This window comes from Armigeres subalbatus, chromosome 2 (genome assembly GCF_024139115.2).
Source record: "Armigeres subalbatus isolate Guangzhou_Male chromosome 2, GZ_Asu_2, whole genome shotgun sequence".
NCBI lineage: Eukaryota > Metazoa > Arthropoda > Insecta > Diptera > Culicidae > Armigeres > Armigeres subalbatus.
In genome coordinates this window covers 431,205,031-431,223,273 of record NC_085140.1, presented here as the reverse complement: position 1 = coordinate 431,223,273, position 18,243 = coordinate 431,205,031, and the positions used below count along the sequence as shown (strand labels likewise).

Below are 18,243 nucleotides of genomic sequence, written 5' to 3'. Positions count from 1 at the left end.
TTGTAATATTTTGTTCGCCCAAGGAAAACGGGAATCATTTTATATCAATTCATACGTATATTTGATGTATGATATCCTCAGTTATGGGGTTGGGAGATATTCGACACGATTTGCGATCAATTAAATCCACTAAACAAAAGCTTAGGCAGAAAAATAGGTGATTTTTAGTTGGCGCTTGGTGTGTTCTGGCAGAACCCCGACCATTTCATCTATCTTGGATCCTTGCTAACGGCTGATAACAATGTTAGTCGTGAAATACGAAGGTGCATCATCTGTGGAAGTCGGGACTACTACGAGCTCCAGAAAAAAACTGCGGTTAAAAAAGATTCAAACCAAATGTGTCTTATATAAAACGCTTATAAGATTGGTAGTTCTCTACGGATATGAAACTTGGGCCATGCTCTAGGAGGACTTACAAGAAGGCTTACTCGGAGTATTCGAGAGATGGATGCTTAGGCTGAGTGCAAGAAGAAGCTGTGGCAGCGAAAGATGAATCACGAGCTCGGGCAGCTTTACGGCGAATCCAGTATCCAGAAGTTAGCTAAAGCCGGCAGGGAACGATGGAAAGAACGCAGGACAACAATCCTGCAAAGATGGTGTTTGCTTCAAATCCGGCAGGTTCATGAAGACTAGGAGCGCAACGAGCAAGGTAGCCCACCTATAGGTATAGAACGACTTGGCGAGTATGGGGCGCAATCGACGATGGAGTGATGTAGTCTCGAACCGCGTATTGTGGCGACACTTTACGGTTTCAGTGTTATCTGTTTAGAAGTAAGCTAAATAAATGAAATGGACTAGAAACGTTTTATTCAATAATCATAATGTTAATGAAATTTATATCATCAACGACAATTGGAGCTTAAGCACCGAGCTCCATTGTCGATGTTACCAAAGGCTGATAGCAACTGAAATTCTGGAGCAGACGTCGGGCTGGATTCATCACGTCTTATGAAGGGCCGGAACAAAACATCGCAGCAGAGGTAGACCATAGGCTCATGGGGGTTTAGTCTCCACAAAGAAAAGCCTGGCACCAGGATGAGGCGATAGTGGGCAATCGCACCAATTAAGGATTAAAAGCACTCTAAAACTATTTCATCGGTATTCTGTACATACTGAGGATACAAAATTACACGAATAAATTTTAAATTACCATCTAGAAGTATGTCCTTTTTATGGTACAAACTACAAAGACGACACCACCACAGCACAGCAATCACCGTGTGAATGAAGATTTTTAGGTTGTGACTTGCAACACTCGGGGTGTGACGAAAGACCCGAATACACGCTTTTAAGCACTCACAAACTCATAATATTATACATATTATGTACTTCCATCAGTTTTCTGTACTGACCATAAAGAATCACACGAATAAAATTTAAATCTTTAGAAGTATGTCCTTTTCATGGTACAAAGATGACACCCCCACGGCTAGGATTATTTTGTTATATTTTTCGAGTTTCCGGCAACATTCACCTACCTTGGAATTATTCGCCTAAAACTGCGTCAACCGTAATATCCTTCCGGTTGGTGCTGATTCCATCCTGTAGCCCTTTGATTGATTCAGCTCAAAAAGCAATGCAGATACTCCGATCAATCAAACGAAACTGGGTACTAACAATGCAGTAACGCTCGTGTGGGCCTGCAGAACTGGTTCACTGTCTGACTGGAAGCTGTTTTCACTGACAATACTGTGAGACGTACCAAAATGTCCTTGGCTCGATCTGTGCGGGCTCAGGAGTTGGTGGTAGTGAATCGATGAGTTTTTACTCTTTTGCTTTTCTTGCCACTTAAGATTATTGCGATTTCTATTTTTTCTCAAGAATCGCAGTTTGAAGGTTGAAAAACTGCACCGTTTTTCGCACTTTATTTCATAACACTTTTGAAGGTGAGAATAAAATGTGTAACAACACTTTTCAACTTTCACTCGTCTATGACAAAATTTCTTCTTCTGCGACACAAAAGTAGTTCTACTCTCTTATTATCTATTCTACGCTGATGAAACACTTTTATTCACAAACTTCTCGAAGGATTCGATTTATATCATAACAATCATGGCTGCTGGGCACTCATCATTTATAAAATGCATTGACTTCAAATTACAAACTTTGGACACAATTTGCGCCCCAAATTGAGTTCGATATAAATAAAAGCTGACCAATCGCACTTCCACTCGAATGACGATTCTTTCCAGTGCATCGTTTCATGGACGGCACGGAAATTTCTTCTTTGACATCCACTCTGGAGCTCCCAAAAAGAAAAAAAAGACCTCCTCTGCCTAGCACTCCAAATTGGGGCCAGAAGATGGATACCCTTTCGGCCAGCTGCACACTTACATTCGCTCGAAAGCAATCACCACAGCAAGCAAAATGCAGATTATTTTCATTTTTCGAATGTCAGCACAAAAATTTCACAACGCGACGAATTTACGCAACGCCATCAATTTTCCACCATAATATTATTCTCGAGGAAAAGCTGCCCCACTCTACACTTCTGCTTCTGCTGATGAGACGGACCACCCTCTTCAACCACGGTAGGTACCACGTCGGAACAACACAAAAGACGGTGCTACTCGCCGAGGAAAACCTTCGAGAATGAGGAAAACTTCTGTCTGAAGGAAAATTTTCACTGCATTGAACAGGCGGCTGGCAGCACTGATGCTTTTCTCTCATCCGCTCATCGCTCCCATCTGGATGCGTACTTTTGTTGACATGTCACGCAGCTGTCATGAGCACGAATGACGGTGTGAAGGCGGAATGTCATACGGAACGCAAACTTTTTGAAGTTTGTGATTTCACGGAGAGATGGCATGTGCGTTGCATTTCTGATGTCGCACATTGGGATCAAATATGTGGACTAAATCTGGAACATGAGAGTAAAATCAGTAGTGATTCAAATCATTCGGGGCTGTCAGTTTGAATATGAATCTGAAACATTAATTTTCCCAGCAGCTGTTCTAGATTCATTTTTTATACCAGTCAACTGTCAAAAAATAAAAATGGTGTAACGCTCCGTTCTATTTTCTGCAGATTTGACCCACGAATGAATCACGAGATTCAAATATTTTTCAATTGTTTTGGTGTATGAACGCGTCATTTTATCTACGGATCAATCCACTTTCGCAAACAACCGTGTAACTAGGACCGCCAACTTGGTTTGTGCTAGCGCTAGAACAGTGCACAAATCACATCTTGAAAGACTGAAACCAGTCAAAGATCCAGTGCTTCCATATGACCAACACAACGTCGTATACAACATTCCTTGTAACGATTGCGATCAAGTTTATATTGGTATGACCCTAGAAGTCCACTATATCTCGGGTACTTTTTCAAAACGGCGTATGTCGCAAATGTAAACAAACCCGTTTTTAACAGCATATGGCATTAAATTCATCTAAAAATGTGTATATCTTCAAAGCTAAATGAAAATGTGTTTTTCAAAATGTAACTCCTTTTTTTTCAACACGGTGTAACATCATTGTTGAAAATATTGCACATACACCGCTTAGCAGAAAATGTACTTTAAAAGTTTTTTCGAACAACTAAATAGTTTAAAACATGCGTCTGCTTGTACTTTTCATCACTGATTTCAAAATTAAACATGTTGCTTGAATATTCTGATTTTCGTTAAGAAAAACATTTTACGTTATCTGAAACTTGATTATGCATATGTACAACATGTGATAGATTTAGTTCGGAAAAGGTATTGGAGGGTAACCGCCCCTTCGGTGAGGTTTGATCCCACGACCCCAGTTCGCATGACAGGTGCTTTCCCTACTAAGCTACGAAGGACCTCCGTCGTCCACCGCAGCTTAGCGGGTACTGATGAAACCAAATTCCCAGCACCAGGTACCAGCCGATCTCTCGCAATACATTTTCAGAACTAACTCTCTCAAATGTATTTTTGTACACAATGTCAACCAAGTAGGATGAGTATTTAATATTGTCCGGCTCCTACACACTTGCTTCATCAGCAACGGCGCTCAATGAAGTAGGGTTGTGTGGAGTTGTGCCAGTTTGGTCGTCAGATCCCAACACGACCACTCATCCTACTTGGTTGACATTGTGTACAAAAATACATTTGAGAGAGTTAGTTCTGAAATGTATTGCGAGAGATCGGCTGGTACCTGGTGCTGGGAATTTGGTTTCATCAGTACCCGCTAAGCTGCGGTGGACGACGGAGGTCCTTCGTAGCTTAGTAGGGAAAGCACCTGTCATGCGAACTGGGGTCGTGGGATCAAACCCCACCGAAGGGGCGGTTACCCTCCAATACCTTTTCCGAACTAAATCTATCACATGTTGTACATATGCATAATCAAGTTTCAGACATAGTAATTAATTTCCACTCCGGGTGGCTTAATACCCGGCATATAGGTAATTAACTTTGAATGTACCCATTTTACGTTGTTTTTCTGCAGCAAATGTTGTTACGTCGTGTTGTAAGTGTTGCAATTTTTTTGTCGCATGTGCGTGAAACGTTTCAACTTGACGCAACATTTCGACGTATCAACAATGCAGCGTACGGAGCAGCGTAACATTTCGACGAAAGTAGCATGACCTCGGTCATGCTGACGTATCAAAACGACGTATGTGATTTATCTGTTGCAGAACGTTGTAACATATATTTTTATCAAAATAACTGAAATGTTCACACGCAGTGCAGATTTCAGGGTCAGTAACGATGAACCTTTTCATAATGTATCGTTGAGGTGTATTCAATTGCAATAAAAATGTTTAGTTTCTAAATAGGAATAAAAATAAATTCTGAAAACTTCCAAGCTCATTTTCTCAGCTTGATCAAAATGTTACATACGCCGATTTGAAAAAGTTCCCGAGATATAACACGTTTTGAAATTTAACCTCTGGATTGAGTCATTGACAAACTAAATGATCGAACTTAGACTACTGCTACTACTACACACTATACACTGGAGTGTTTTCACTGGAGTGTATTTTCAGCGCGCGCGCTTCTGTCGCTCTGGAGTGGAATTTTTTTTTGACAGTTTGCCATGACATTTAGAAAATCCAAATATCCTTCTATTTGTTGAACTTACTTAGTTGAGACTATAAAATCGTTTAGATGGAGTAAAATCAAAGAGCAGAATTTTTTGCCTTGAGTGTAGGACAACACTGCATACCAGTGGGTCGGGCATACTGGATGACATTGCTCATAAATCATGGTCAACTTTGTTTTAGCATGGGGGGAATGGTCTTGCTTGACTGCCCTATTCAAATGTTGCGTATTTCATGAAAACTGCATTATAACATGCCGAAGATTATTTTTCAGAATATAGTGATGTATGGACGAAACTTCCGCAATACTAGAAGGAAATGAACGGAATAATTGAATTGGGCACATGTTGAAAATATATTCTACCTCCAGAAGCACTTAAAATTTGTCTTGTTTTTAGGCATTTTTTTCAGCTAAATCTACTAAAAAGTCATATAATAAGCCCTCTAAACATCCTAGTATCAATGACAAAGTGGTAGATAATAGTCTAAAGAAGCTATCAACGACTTATGCTTTTATTATGTGGAGTAAAATTGATGCATTTAGACGACATTTCTATGAAAAAGTTTGAAAAATCACAAATCTCGTTTGGCACTTTGAATCTGAAATACTTTTGAAAATGGTGAACAGATCTAAGCGACATGTTGTAATTAAGCCACTTAATCAAACTTGTTCTAAAATTTTGCTGGAAAATTTATTGAAAACTCTTGTTATAAAGTTAAACACAGTGGTTTGAATTAGGGAACAAAATATATTACATGTGTAATGGACGGAGGTTAGAACAAGAATGAAAGCTAGTTTGTCTGGGTACACAATTTTTTCTCTGTTGTTGATCCATCCAAACAATCGGGTGTCTAGGGTAGTTTCTTAACATTGATAGGGTAGCACTTGATTACTACGATATTCAACACCCCCTCTTAATCGGCTAATCCTATAAGCGACCTCAGTTCACGGAATCGACTTGCTTCCAAGCGTCAGCCAGCTGTTCTCTTGTTCCAATAGGTTCAACCACAGAGAACAGACGTTCATCTTCATTCGCGTGCTTGTGTAAAAGTTTGTACTGGTCATTTTAAAGTATGTCGTTATGCCCCCGTTGCGCGGTGCTAGTGTGCTGATAAATATGGTTAAAATTTGCCGTGTTTTACTTTTTAGCGCTAGTGTTCATTCCGAATTGCTCCTAGGCTCGCTCCTAGGTGGCAGCACTACATTGTTTATAAAGTATATGCTAACGCCATCACTTAGTGGAATTGAGTTTTTATGTCGGGCAGCCTGCGTTGGCGGCGCTGAGGTGCGATTTAAATCTTTACACACGTTTTTATCGAAATTTTGTTCGAGCATCCATGTCTGTTCTCTGTGGTTCAACGTTGAATGTTCCGGCTAACACGTGGTCCCGCAGAAAATGTTGCCTTATATCAATATGTTTTGCACGTTTGCACTCTGTGTTTTTGGCCATAGCAATGCATCCGTGTTTATCTTCATAAATCAGGAAAGGTTCATTAGTGTGCATTTCTCCTAAATCTTCCAGTAATCCTTTCAACCAAATTCCTTCAGGCGCCGCGGTGCTAAGAGCTACGTATTCCGCTTCACTGGATGACATTGCCACAGTTTGCTGTTTGCGACTTGCCCAAGAGACTGTATTTCCGTATACCTTGAACAGATATCCACTAACAGATTTCCGATCAGTCGTATCAGAACCTTAATCAGCGTCTGCATAGCCAATCATTACTGGAGAGTTGAGTTCTTGCGATCGGTTTATTTTCAGTTTCATTGTCTTGGTTCCATTAAGATAGCGAACAATTTTCTTCAAGCTTTGCCAGTGAGTGTCATATGGATGTTGTTGATATCTACCCATGTGTCCAACAGCATAACAAATGTCAGGCCTTACGCATAGCATGAGGTACATCATACTGCCTAACAGTTCACGATAGGGTTCTTGAGTTTCTTTTTTAATTTCTCCCGTAACTAAGCCTTTTTCCATGCGTATCTTCACTGGATTACAAGTTTCCATTCCGTAGGTTTTCTAAAGTTTTTCTATTGCAGTTTCCATTGTGAGTATCATAGTTCCAACGGCTTGGTCGTAGCAAATTCGCATTCCAAGAAAATGTCGTATTTTGCCGCAGTCGGACATCTCAAATCTCGTTAACAATAGTTGCTTCAATTGGTCTATCATTTCTATCCAGTCTCCCATCACGAGCAGATCGTCTACGTAGACTATCACGTACAGGATTCCATCACGGGTTACTCTGGTGTACAAACAATAATCATGCTTGGAGCGGACGAATTTGTTATTTACCAGTAAATCGTTCAACTTTTCATTCCAACATCTTGGGCTTTGCTTGAGTCCATATAACGATTTTTTCAGTTTGCATACAACGTCCTTCAGTGCTTGAACACCTTTTGGAACAGCCATATATACTTCTTCCTTCAAATCGCCATACAGAAAAGCAGTCTTGACGTCGAGTTGGTGGATATGGAACTTCTTTTGAACTGTCCTTATCGTACTCAGCTTTGCTACTAGAGCGTATGTTTCCCCATAGTCGACGCCAGCTTTTTGCTAAAAACCTTTTACTACTAGACGGGCTTTGTGAGCGCTGCTGGATTAACTTGAGGAATGTCTTCACTTAACTGACTGTTATTCAAGCAATCTTGATAATTAATGTCTTCAAGTGGATTTTCCCCCTCTTGCTCAAGTGTTACTGTATGACGAAGAACCGAATTATTAGCAGTAATCGTTTCGTCTAGCAAATCCAAATAAGACACAACCAACGCACACTGGTTCAGGAGCCCCCAAAACGTGCGTTTTTTAGTTTTCGACCTGAAAACTACATTTTAGAGTCATGATGTCTTCAGAAGAGTTGAAGAATATTTCTTGGGCTTTCTTTTGATAAGAAAATATCAATGATCTATCCACCTTGAAGGGCGGTATGGAATAAAAAAAATATGCAGATGTACAAAAGCAGTGGTTGTTCTCTGCAATGTTATAAAGAATGTGAATTGGAACATCTTTTCTGAAGACACAATATTGGACAAACGGTTTTGTAAGGAATTAAAGCACGTTTTGTATGAATGACCCCCAAAACTCATATTTTGAGAATAACTTTTTTGGAAATGATTTAAGCACTATGGTTTGTTCTAGAAAGTTGTGCATAATGACAAAAAAACATGTTTGTCTAGAAGACTACTTTGATCTATCTTGAAACCTGTCAACGTTATTAGGGAATCTTTAGAAAAAATAGTCAATTTTCACATCAACACACCATGAAAAGCGGCAAGAGGCGGCAAGCCAAACAGCCACCATCTGAAAGATTCGGTTTTAAGCTACCGAATGCCAAATGTTTTGTTTTGTTCCGTCGTGTTCCACTATTGTTTTGAATCAACTTAAAATAGTCCTTAATGTACGTTTTTCAGTACAACTGTTATGTAAACAATTAAAAAGTGACTAACATGATTGGCTATTTATTGCATAGTAACAATCTCCATCAAGACGAAACAGCCACATTTAAGACGAATGGCTGTCATTTGTCGAGATTGTAAGCATGCAATAAATAACTAATCATGTTAGCCACTTTTTAATTGTTTACGTAACAGTTGTACTGAAAAACGTACATTAGGGTCACTCCTGACAGAATCCAAGTTTCAAAGTGTTCGCGTTTTCGGGGGCACACCACTCGATATGGAGGCGGCGGACAACTGTCATTTTTGTTGATTCAGCTTTGCTGCGTCGCAGCATGCGTGAAAAAGTAAAAATGACAGTTGTGCGTTGCCTTAAGGACTATTTTAAGTTGATTCAAAACAATAGTGGAACACGACGGAACAAAACAAAACATTGTGCATTCGGTAGCTTAAAACCGAATCTTTCAGATGGCGGCTGTTTGGCTTGCCGCCTCTTGCCGCTTTTGATGGTGTGTTGATGTGAAAATAGACTATTTTTTCTAAAGATTCCCTAATAACGTTGACAGGTTTCAAGATAGATCAAAGTAGTCTTCTAGACAAACATGTTTTTTGTTATTATGCACAACTTTTTAGAACAAACCATAGTGCTTAAATCATTTCCAAAAAAGTTATGCTCAAAATATGAGTTTTGGGGGTCATTCATTTAAAACGTGCTCTAATTCCTTACAAAACCGTTTGTCCAATATTGTGTGTTCAGAAAAGATGTTCTAATTCACATTCTTTATAACATTGCAGAGAACAACCAATGCTTTTGTACATCTGCGTAATTTTTTTATTTCATACCGCCCTTCAAGGTGGATAGATCATTGATATTTTCTTATCAAAAGAAAGCCCAAGAAATATCCTTCAACTCTTCTGAAGACATCATGACTCTAAAATGTAGTTTTCATGTCGAAAACTAAAAAACGCACGTTTTGGGGGCTTCTAAACCAGTGTGCAACGGGGCTTCATGTTCTTCTTTCGTTTCGACCATAAACGGAAAATTGTTTCCATCGAATTTGACATCTCGCGCTAGAAACAATTGTTGAGTTTTCATGTTCCACAGCCTGTATCCATTAGGAGCGTAGCCAACCATAACCGATAGTTGACTCACAGAACTGTGGTTGAACCCTGGGAGCTGCGGATAGAGTCAAAACGAGTGTCAAAGAATCTCCAAAGTAAGCTGTCAAAAAGTATCCATCGCATCGAGAGAGGTTTTGTGCATTTTGAGCGCAGCCGAGAGAGTACACGTATAAATCAACTCATACTAAATATAGCTCATTTTGAACAAATTTCAATTTTCTGGCGTCATTTTAAATAATATATCGTCGGATTCAAAATAAGTGGAGGGTATGAATTAATTTAACATTCGACACGTTAATTTATGCGATGCAGTAAATTGACAAAATCTTTGTAATTAAGTTTATAAAGATAAACACAATGATAATTCAATGTGAGAAAATCGTAACGTGTACATTGAACACCGAGAGGAAATTTGCGAGTTTCAAGCAAAATATCTTGAAAATTGGAATCGATCGAGTCCGCAGCTCCCAGGTTGAACCTCTCTGAAACCCCATTTTGTTGAGGTGTGTACGCCACTGTAGTTTCTATCTGGATACCTTTTTCTGCGTAGAATTGAGCTTGCACCTTGGAGTAGTATTCACTACCTTGATCAGTTGTTAACTTCGAAATTCTGCTCCCTGACTCAGCTGTTACCATTGCTTCGTAAATTCGAAATTTATCGAACACTTCGGACCAGGCTTGTAAAATGTCATGTGCATGTCATTTGACTAATTTGTTCATAAATTTCTTCGGAAGCCAAATTTACTTCAAAATTTTAGATGCACGCATAACGCTTGTGCTTGAGTAGTGCTATATTTTTGTCCAAAGGTACATTGCTCTAAATATAACATCTGAGGCTGGAGAGTGAAATCTCTCCAAAATGTCACGTGTCATTTGACATAATGTCATTTGAATGCCATTTTGCTTCCCACGCCCCAGATTACATATTTACAGCAATGTCTTGTTAGACAAAGTTGTAGCCACATTTAAGCGCTATAAGTTTGCCATACTTGATAGTTGATAGCTAACAACTGAAAAAAGTTCTGGGAAAATTATGAGAAAGAATGCAAATGACATTTTACAACACTGCTTCGGACTTCCGCTTTATTGTGAAGATCACAGCAAAGTGCGTACACGGAAGAAATAAACTACCCAAAATTGAGTTTAATTCACCCAACCTCGAACATCCGTACGGGAAGCCAAAATTGAATAAGTACACTGAGAAAAATTCCATGGTAACGGTTACTATTTTGTAGACTACGCCATGTTTTTAAAACAACCACAAATTTTCAGTTAAATTAACCACGCATTCGGGCAAATTCACCACTGATTCAGTTTATGCAACAACATTCCACCAGGACCACAGTTGATTTTTACTGCGCGCATGGTCAAATCAAACGGGTTTGTTGTCTGCTGAAAATCGTCGGTGCGTATTCTTAAATTAACCCTCGGAATGGTAGTTTCGACCGCAACATTTTTTTCCGTGTAGGGTCGAAGTAGTTTGCCATTACTCCCATGTTAAAAAAGTACCCAACGGAAAATTTATTGACCCAAATTTAAGTTTAATTCACTCAATTTCGACCTCAGGTAATAAAACTCAAAATTGGCTTCCTGTAATGAACTGGCGTCGTTGGATTGTTTGGCTCTTTTGTTTTTGACAACAAAAGAAAGAGTGGATGAAAGAGAAGAGAAAAAATAACTCAAAAGTAAGTTTAAAAATACTCAAAATTGGGTACTTTTTTTCTTCCGTGTATAATCGTCAACGAAAGACACAAAATATCTTGAACCGTCCCAAGCCATTGGCGAAATCGACCCATATACATCCGAATGCACACGCTCAAGCGGTCTTGAAGATCTCACTCGTGTGCCGTTGAATGGATTCCTACAGTGTCTTCCGAGAACAAAGGTGTCGCAAAATTCTAGGTTTCCAGGCTTCATGATCATACCAATCGCAATCTTTGATAGTTTAGCAACGTTACTCTCACGCCCGCCTTGGTCAGCTTTTTTACAGATAGTAGATTTGCTCGTAAATTCGGGACATTTAGGACGTTTTCGATGTTACATGTGACACTTTGATGGTTGGTACCTACGATTTTGCATTTATGCCAAGCAGTAAGCGATTGGTCATCCTTTGCCACACTGATGATTGTTGGTTGCTTCATCTTTTCCAGGGAGACAAAACAGCCTTTGTGATTCACTAGATGATCGCTAGCACCAGAGTCCAGCTTGAACGTCACTTTCCTTCGATCGCTGCTATCAGTTGCCGTACCACCCATGAACGCTACAGATTTACCACCGCTGGCTACATTCGCCACCGCTTTGAGTTTGGTTCTGCAATCCTTCGCCTTGTGTCCTTTCTTATGGCACCGATTACACTTTCCTAAGAATTTCCGTAGCTCGTACTGTTGCTTATCGTTCCATGACTTCGATTTACTTCCAACAAACGCTGACGGCTTTTCCTTGTGCACATCGGTCATCCGATCAGATTTCTTCAATTCTTCCGCTAACAGTCATTCTTTTACAGCATCCAGAGTCAGTTTATCTTCATCCAGATTTTCTAACACCGTAACTAACGGATCGTATGATTCCGGAAGGGTAACAAACAGCTGCGAAACCAAATTATTTTCTTGAACATTTGCTCCAGCTGACTTGGGTTTTCGAATAAGCTCGTCGAAAGTCTTCAGATGGTCCTTGATTGATGCGTCTTCTGCCATCTTGAGCTTTGCGAGTTGCTTTCGTATGAGAGTTTGTGATGAAACTGACTTCTTGGCGTAGATACCATCCAGCGTGATCCAAATTTCCTTCGCGGTTTCTTTCTCCCGAATCAAGTCCAGTAGATCGTCGTGTATAAATGAAATTATTACGTTCGTTGCTTTTCCGTCCATTTCTTGAAACTTTGCCAATTCAGCATCAACAGTTGGCGCGTCCTTTTTGACCGCGTCCAGTAGTCCGGCCGACTTCAGCAGTTTCTCGACTCTAAACTTCCAATTCTCGAATCCGGTACCGGTGTGTCGCCCATAACCTCTTGTTATAAAGTTAAACACAGTGCTTTGAATTAGGGAACAAAATATATTACATGTGTAATGGACGGAGGTTAAAACAAGAATGAATAGCTAGTTTGTCTGGGTACACAATTTTTTTTCTCTTTTGTTGATCCATCCAAACAATCGGGTTACTAGGGTAGTTTCTTAGCATTGATAGGGTAGCACTTGATTACTACGATCTTCAACAAAAACAATACTTCCCCCCAACAAATCTGGCTATACTAACTATATACTGCTGCCGCAAGCGTAACTGTTTTATATTGAAAGAGATTTCAAATCAGTATTGTACAATTCAAATTTTCAAAACGACTGCTTTTGTAAACAAAGATTTAAACGACGATTTAATGATTCTGATAGCACTCCCAAGCCCAAGCAAACCAGCAGCATCAACGCGTAGCAATAGCCTTCACCTACGTGTTGATGGGGTTGATTTACGTGGGAGTACTATCAGAATCGCCAAATTGACGTTTGAATTTTTTTTTTGCAAAAGCAGATAAGTCGTTTTGACAATTTGGTATTGAATTATGCTTGCGATGGCAGTATAATGGAGCTCATTTTACCTCCACTAAAGGAACACGGTATACATAGCAGAGCAAGAAATTGAGATGAATTGTCAAGGCGAAATAAATCCAATTTCATTTTTCAGCAAATTCAGTTTATCTGTAGTTAATGCGCTAAAACTATCAATTTTGATTTACTAATGATTCAATCAAATATATATTTTCTTTCATCTATTCAATAATACTTCCAATATTGGTACCATTACCCTAGCAGAGTGAACTTTGCGGCTTTGAAATGCAATGAACATATATTAATTTGATGACTACTGTACGACTTACACTTGTTCCGATGGTGTTGTGGTGTAGCAAGCGCTTTCCACTCCAGAGGTCAATAGTTCGAATCTAGGTGAATGCAGTATCAAGCATTTTGCTATTTTTATTATACGCATAACTCTGGATTACAATAAGCTATTGATCTTATTTTCAATAGCAAACAATGGGACTGAATTCCGCGGCGAATGCAACTTGTTGCGAGCAAATCGGATGATGCTAAGTACCAAAAAGTGTGTCTCACAATTTTGTACACATACACACACATACATACATACACACATACAGGCATCACCTCAATTTGTCGAGCTGAGTCGATTGGTATATAACACTATGGGTCTCCGGGTCTTCTATCAAAAGTTTTGCTTTGGAGTGGTTCTATAGCCTTTCGGTACAACTTTGTTGTACGAGAAAGGCAAAAAATGAAATAAAAAACATCACCTTCATCCATTGCTGCCGAATATTTACAAGCCTGTTCCTTTCAAACCCGGACCCGAACCCGAAATGAAAAATCTTATGAAAATCAAACCCGACCTGTACTCGACAATTTCTACATTCGTAAACCTGTACCGACCCGAACCCGAATTGATTCAACTATTTAAACCCGAAACTCAAACTAGATATTTTATATTTCTCTTTACATCAAAATGGATGTTCCCAAAGAACGAAAAAGTCTCAAAATTATCAGAAACGAATGATTTTTTTTCTCAAACCCGTACCCGACCCGAAACCGACATTTTTTTTATCTCATAAACCCGTACTCGATCCGAATCCGACATTAATGTCGATTGCCAATTTGAATTGCAATTGCCAATTGAAAATATGCGTTCGATTATAGCTACTGTGCATGCCTTCATTTCGCTCCGGTGTCAACAATAAAACATCATACCATCATACTGACATTTCACGCGAATGACAATCATCAAATTTGCCATAAGTGGTCATTGTACTTAACTCGACTTGAAGAAAACAGTCGCAGCTTACACTATACTACGCTAGATACCGAATCTAATTTATTTAATTATTTAACTACCTTATTTACTTATGCCACTGATTACATCATTGCTTAGGTAGAAAGAGCCAAGAGCTGGCGTTTCCCTTATCTTCACGCTGTCGAACATAAATGATTTTTTAATTTCCTAACGATCACTTTTAAGTTTAATTCAATTAATTCGGAAAATGAGACACAGCCTAAAGAACAAAACTGTTTGCTGTGTAGAATATTTTAAATGTTTAGTGAACCCTTTCCTTCGGCAAATGAAATACAAATCGAGAGAGCGAGAGTAAAAAACCAACACATAGCCAGAACACTGGCTCCACCCATAAATGGGCGTTGCGTGCGACAGTCTGCTCATTTCCACTTGCACACATGCTGCCTTTTTCCTCTTCAGAGAGTAGACTGGACTGCAGGTAGCACAGCATCAAACGTCGCCAATGTGCCTTGCCTATGCATCCCTTCATACTCGTTTATTACAACACGAATCGTACTTTGGAACAACCGTTGCAGTACTTTTTTTAGCTAAACTGCTTACTTCATAGGAAACTGCAATGACTCGGTTTGCTTCGCATCACTGCCCTCGTTGGGGCACCCTTACTAAGCCAACTGCAGCTGACCGTGTTCCTCCGGTTTGGAGGTGCACAAAGAATTTATCGATGCAGGCGGTCCGGTTCTACTGCACCCGGGTCCATTGGGTGCGGCAAATGCATCGATTACAACGCGCCTAAGGATTGTGGTGCTAAGTAGGTAGGTAGGTAGGTAGGTATAGGCCGATGCAACTGCAGCGATGCAATGGAGCTATAAAATGGCGATCGGCATTGAACCGGTGGAAAGATCACGTACCGGCGAGCGGTGCAGTTCCTCGATATTTGCACACGCGGGTGTTTAGTCTGAAGGGTCGTGTTTCTGATTCTGACCGGCTATCCCCAGAGCAGTTAGCGATGTAGAGCGCAGTGCAGGGAGAAAGTGTGTTACGATAAACAGAGGGATCCAATGGCAATAGAAGTATTTTTATCGATATGATATGGGGGTACGCAGAAGTAATGGCATGGTGATATTTACCCTCATCATTTGAGCCACTGCAAGCACTTTGCAAGTGTAACTGGATTGAAAGGCGGATTTGGATTTATAACAAAAGCTCAATATAGGTATTTAAATCTTCGACTGTTAAAAGATTTGAAGAATACAATAATTATAGAAGTATCAAGTTATTAATTAATCTGTAAAATTGTCCTGTGTATTAAGTGGAGTGTTTTTAGTAGTCTATATTCTCTTTTAATGCGTATCTTATTAGATTATGCGAATCTTTAATTCAAGGTATACGTTAAGATTTGTCTTACATCATGAATTGTAATTTAATTGTTTAGGATATTGCTATGTATCCTATTCAGACTAAATACCGTGCTGTGCCCTTATTCCGTTCACCTAAGACAATGCGCTATGTCTAAAAGCTCTAAAAAATACCCGTTTAGTATTTTGAAGCTGCAATTTCGCTACATAGTGTCATTTGCTATATATAATTGAAAATAAAATATGTTGGGATGCATTCATAGACTTAGGCTCCACTAGTGAAAAAAACATTGACAAATTATGTGGTCCTAATTCCAATCATCTGAAATGGCATTGTTCCTAATTCCGTTCATTCGTGTTCCTAATTCCAATCACCCGAAAAACATTTGATTTCTTGAAGATGCTAATACCAGGCAATACCATCATTTTTCTCACAAATCCATCTTTTCATTTACTATAATATTGCAAATAAAAAGCTTAAAATGTAATTTCCTTCCAAATTTAAAATACAATGAATGATATTTCCTTAGTATAGCCAAGTTGACTGTTTTTTCGTTTGTTTCACTTACCATTCGAGATATATTCAACATGAACATTGATGCTAGCTGCCCAGTTGCATCAGGTACCACAGAGAAGGCCAGATACTATTCCTTATCGGAGTTTTACACCTTATCCTCAACGTAATTTTGACTAGAGCCTGGATACTAGACCTTTAATTCTGACCTGAACCTTCCAAAACAATGTCTCTGTTTGTTTGGAATTGTTCGTACCACTGTTTCGTTGAAATTGAATATTCTTGAAAGTTCCTGTTCTTTATAGTACCGGATAACCCTACTTCTACGAAGTATTCACGAATTTCGGTAAAACATAACCTTATTTGCATCTCAGAGAGGGCAGTGTTTTTTTATAGAAATTCGCCAAGAAATTTCCGGATAAAGCTTTTAAACAAGAACGCCACAATTATGGATTGTGCTGTTTAAAACTGTCCGTATTCTCCGGAAACCCTTTCTTAACATTGTCCAGCATTCACTTTATAAATCATCATTAAATCATTAACTGAAAAAACTGTATTTTCCCGGCACGAGTTGAAAAAGGTCCCATAACCTGTCGTAACGGAATTCCTTTCGGTCTGCCTGCTTGCGGGATAGAATTTCAAATGTTCACCATTCACCACTCATATGGCTTCATGTACGATGTACCTTTTCTTGCTCATAGATTAGATTATAAAACACAGAACTTTCGGAATCCATCCTCCAAACCCAATGAACGGAATAAGGAACGAGTAGATTTAGAGGTACCCTTATTCCGGTCAAGATATTTTTCACTTTTCAGCATTTTCTATCGGGAAAATACAGGCAACAATTTGGTAATACGCTATAATGTTACCTGTTTTGTCTTGTTATGCTGCTGTGTTTGAAATCCAGGACAAATTTTCACTTAATAATGCTTAAATATTATGACAGACGTTCTTAGCAAGTGGGTTAATGAAAACAGTCAAAATTGCGCTCGTAGTGACGACCAACAAATTTTGTTTAAATTTTCACTATTAATCGCAAAAAATGACGCTGGTTTTCATTTCATTTCATGCATACATAACCATAGAAAAATATAAGGATATTTTTCTGCTGTTTGTAGACAAAAACTCTTTATTATTTATCATTTTGTCTTGCGTGAACGGAATTAGGCGCTGATTGGAATAAGGGCACAGCACGGTACAGTGTTTATCACCTGATAAACAGTAACTTGATGGTACATTCAATGTTAATTGCCTATATGCCGGGTATTAAGCCATCCGGAGTGGAAATTAATTACTATGTCTGAAACTCGATTAGGGTAACGATGGTGTTTTGGACATCTGAATATATTTTGGCCTTTTTCTCTAATTTAATACGAAAGTATGGTCAGAAATGTGATTATGAAAGAGGTTAAAGAGACACATGATTCCTATTTACTAAAAGGAAACTACCTAGAAAAACACGCAAAATATAGCCAAAAGTCCAAAATATATTCAGAAGTACAAAATACATCATTTACCCTATGCATATGTAGTTTTTCAATATTAATATTGCAACAAAAGTGGTACATCATCATCATGGGTTATTTGAAAAAAAAAAATACTATTTATAGCCTATTCAGTCTACGAGCTTCAAAATTAGATCCGTGAACTTGGACATCAAGTTACTGTCTGAAACTCGATTATGCATATGTACAACATGTGATAGATTTAGTTCGGAAAAGGTATTGGATGGTAACCGCCCCTTCGGTGGGCTTACCCTCCAATACCTTTTTCGAACTAAATCTATCACATGTTGTACATATGCATAATCGAGTTTCAGACAGTAACTAAAATATCGTAGACTGAATAGGCTATAAATAGTATTTTTTTTTCAAATAACCCATGATGATGTACCACTTTTGTTGCAATATTAATATTGAAAAACTTCCGTTTTCAGCCATAATTACAAGGAACCTATCACGTATAACAAGCGATGGCAAATGGAATGCAAAAAAATATCGGTCATAACAAGGGACTCACGTTTTTCCGTACAGCTGATTAGACCGGAATAAAGATCCTCCGGT

The 18,243-nt window shown here is 38.9% G+C and overlaps 1 protein-coding gene across 8 annotated transcripts in view; it reads right to left on the bottom strand.

Annotated features, from left to right (window-relative positions):
- Positions 1-2,614, bottom strand: part of LOC134213569 (uncharacterized) — a 106,016-nt gene extending 103,402 nt beyond the window's left edge. For 2 of the 8 annotated variants that reach the window (XM_062692733.1, XM_062692730.1), the window contains exon 1: positions 1,479-2,614. The gene's annotated coding sequence lies outside the window, so the exon portion shown is untranslated. The remainder of the gene's footprint in view (positions 1-1,478) is intronic. The other 6 variants (XM_062692732.1, XM_062692731.1, XM_062692735.1 and 3 more) reach the window with 6 other exon arrangements.
- Between the last annotated feature and the right edge of the window lie 15,629 nt (positions 2,615-18,243).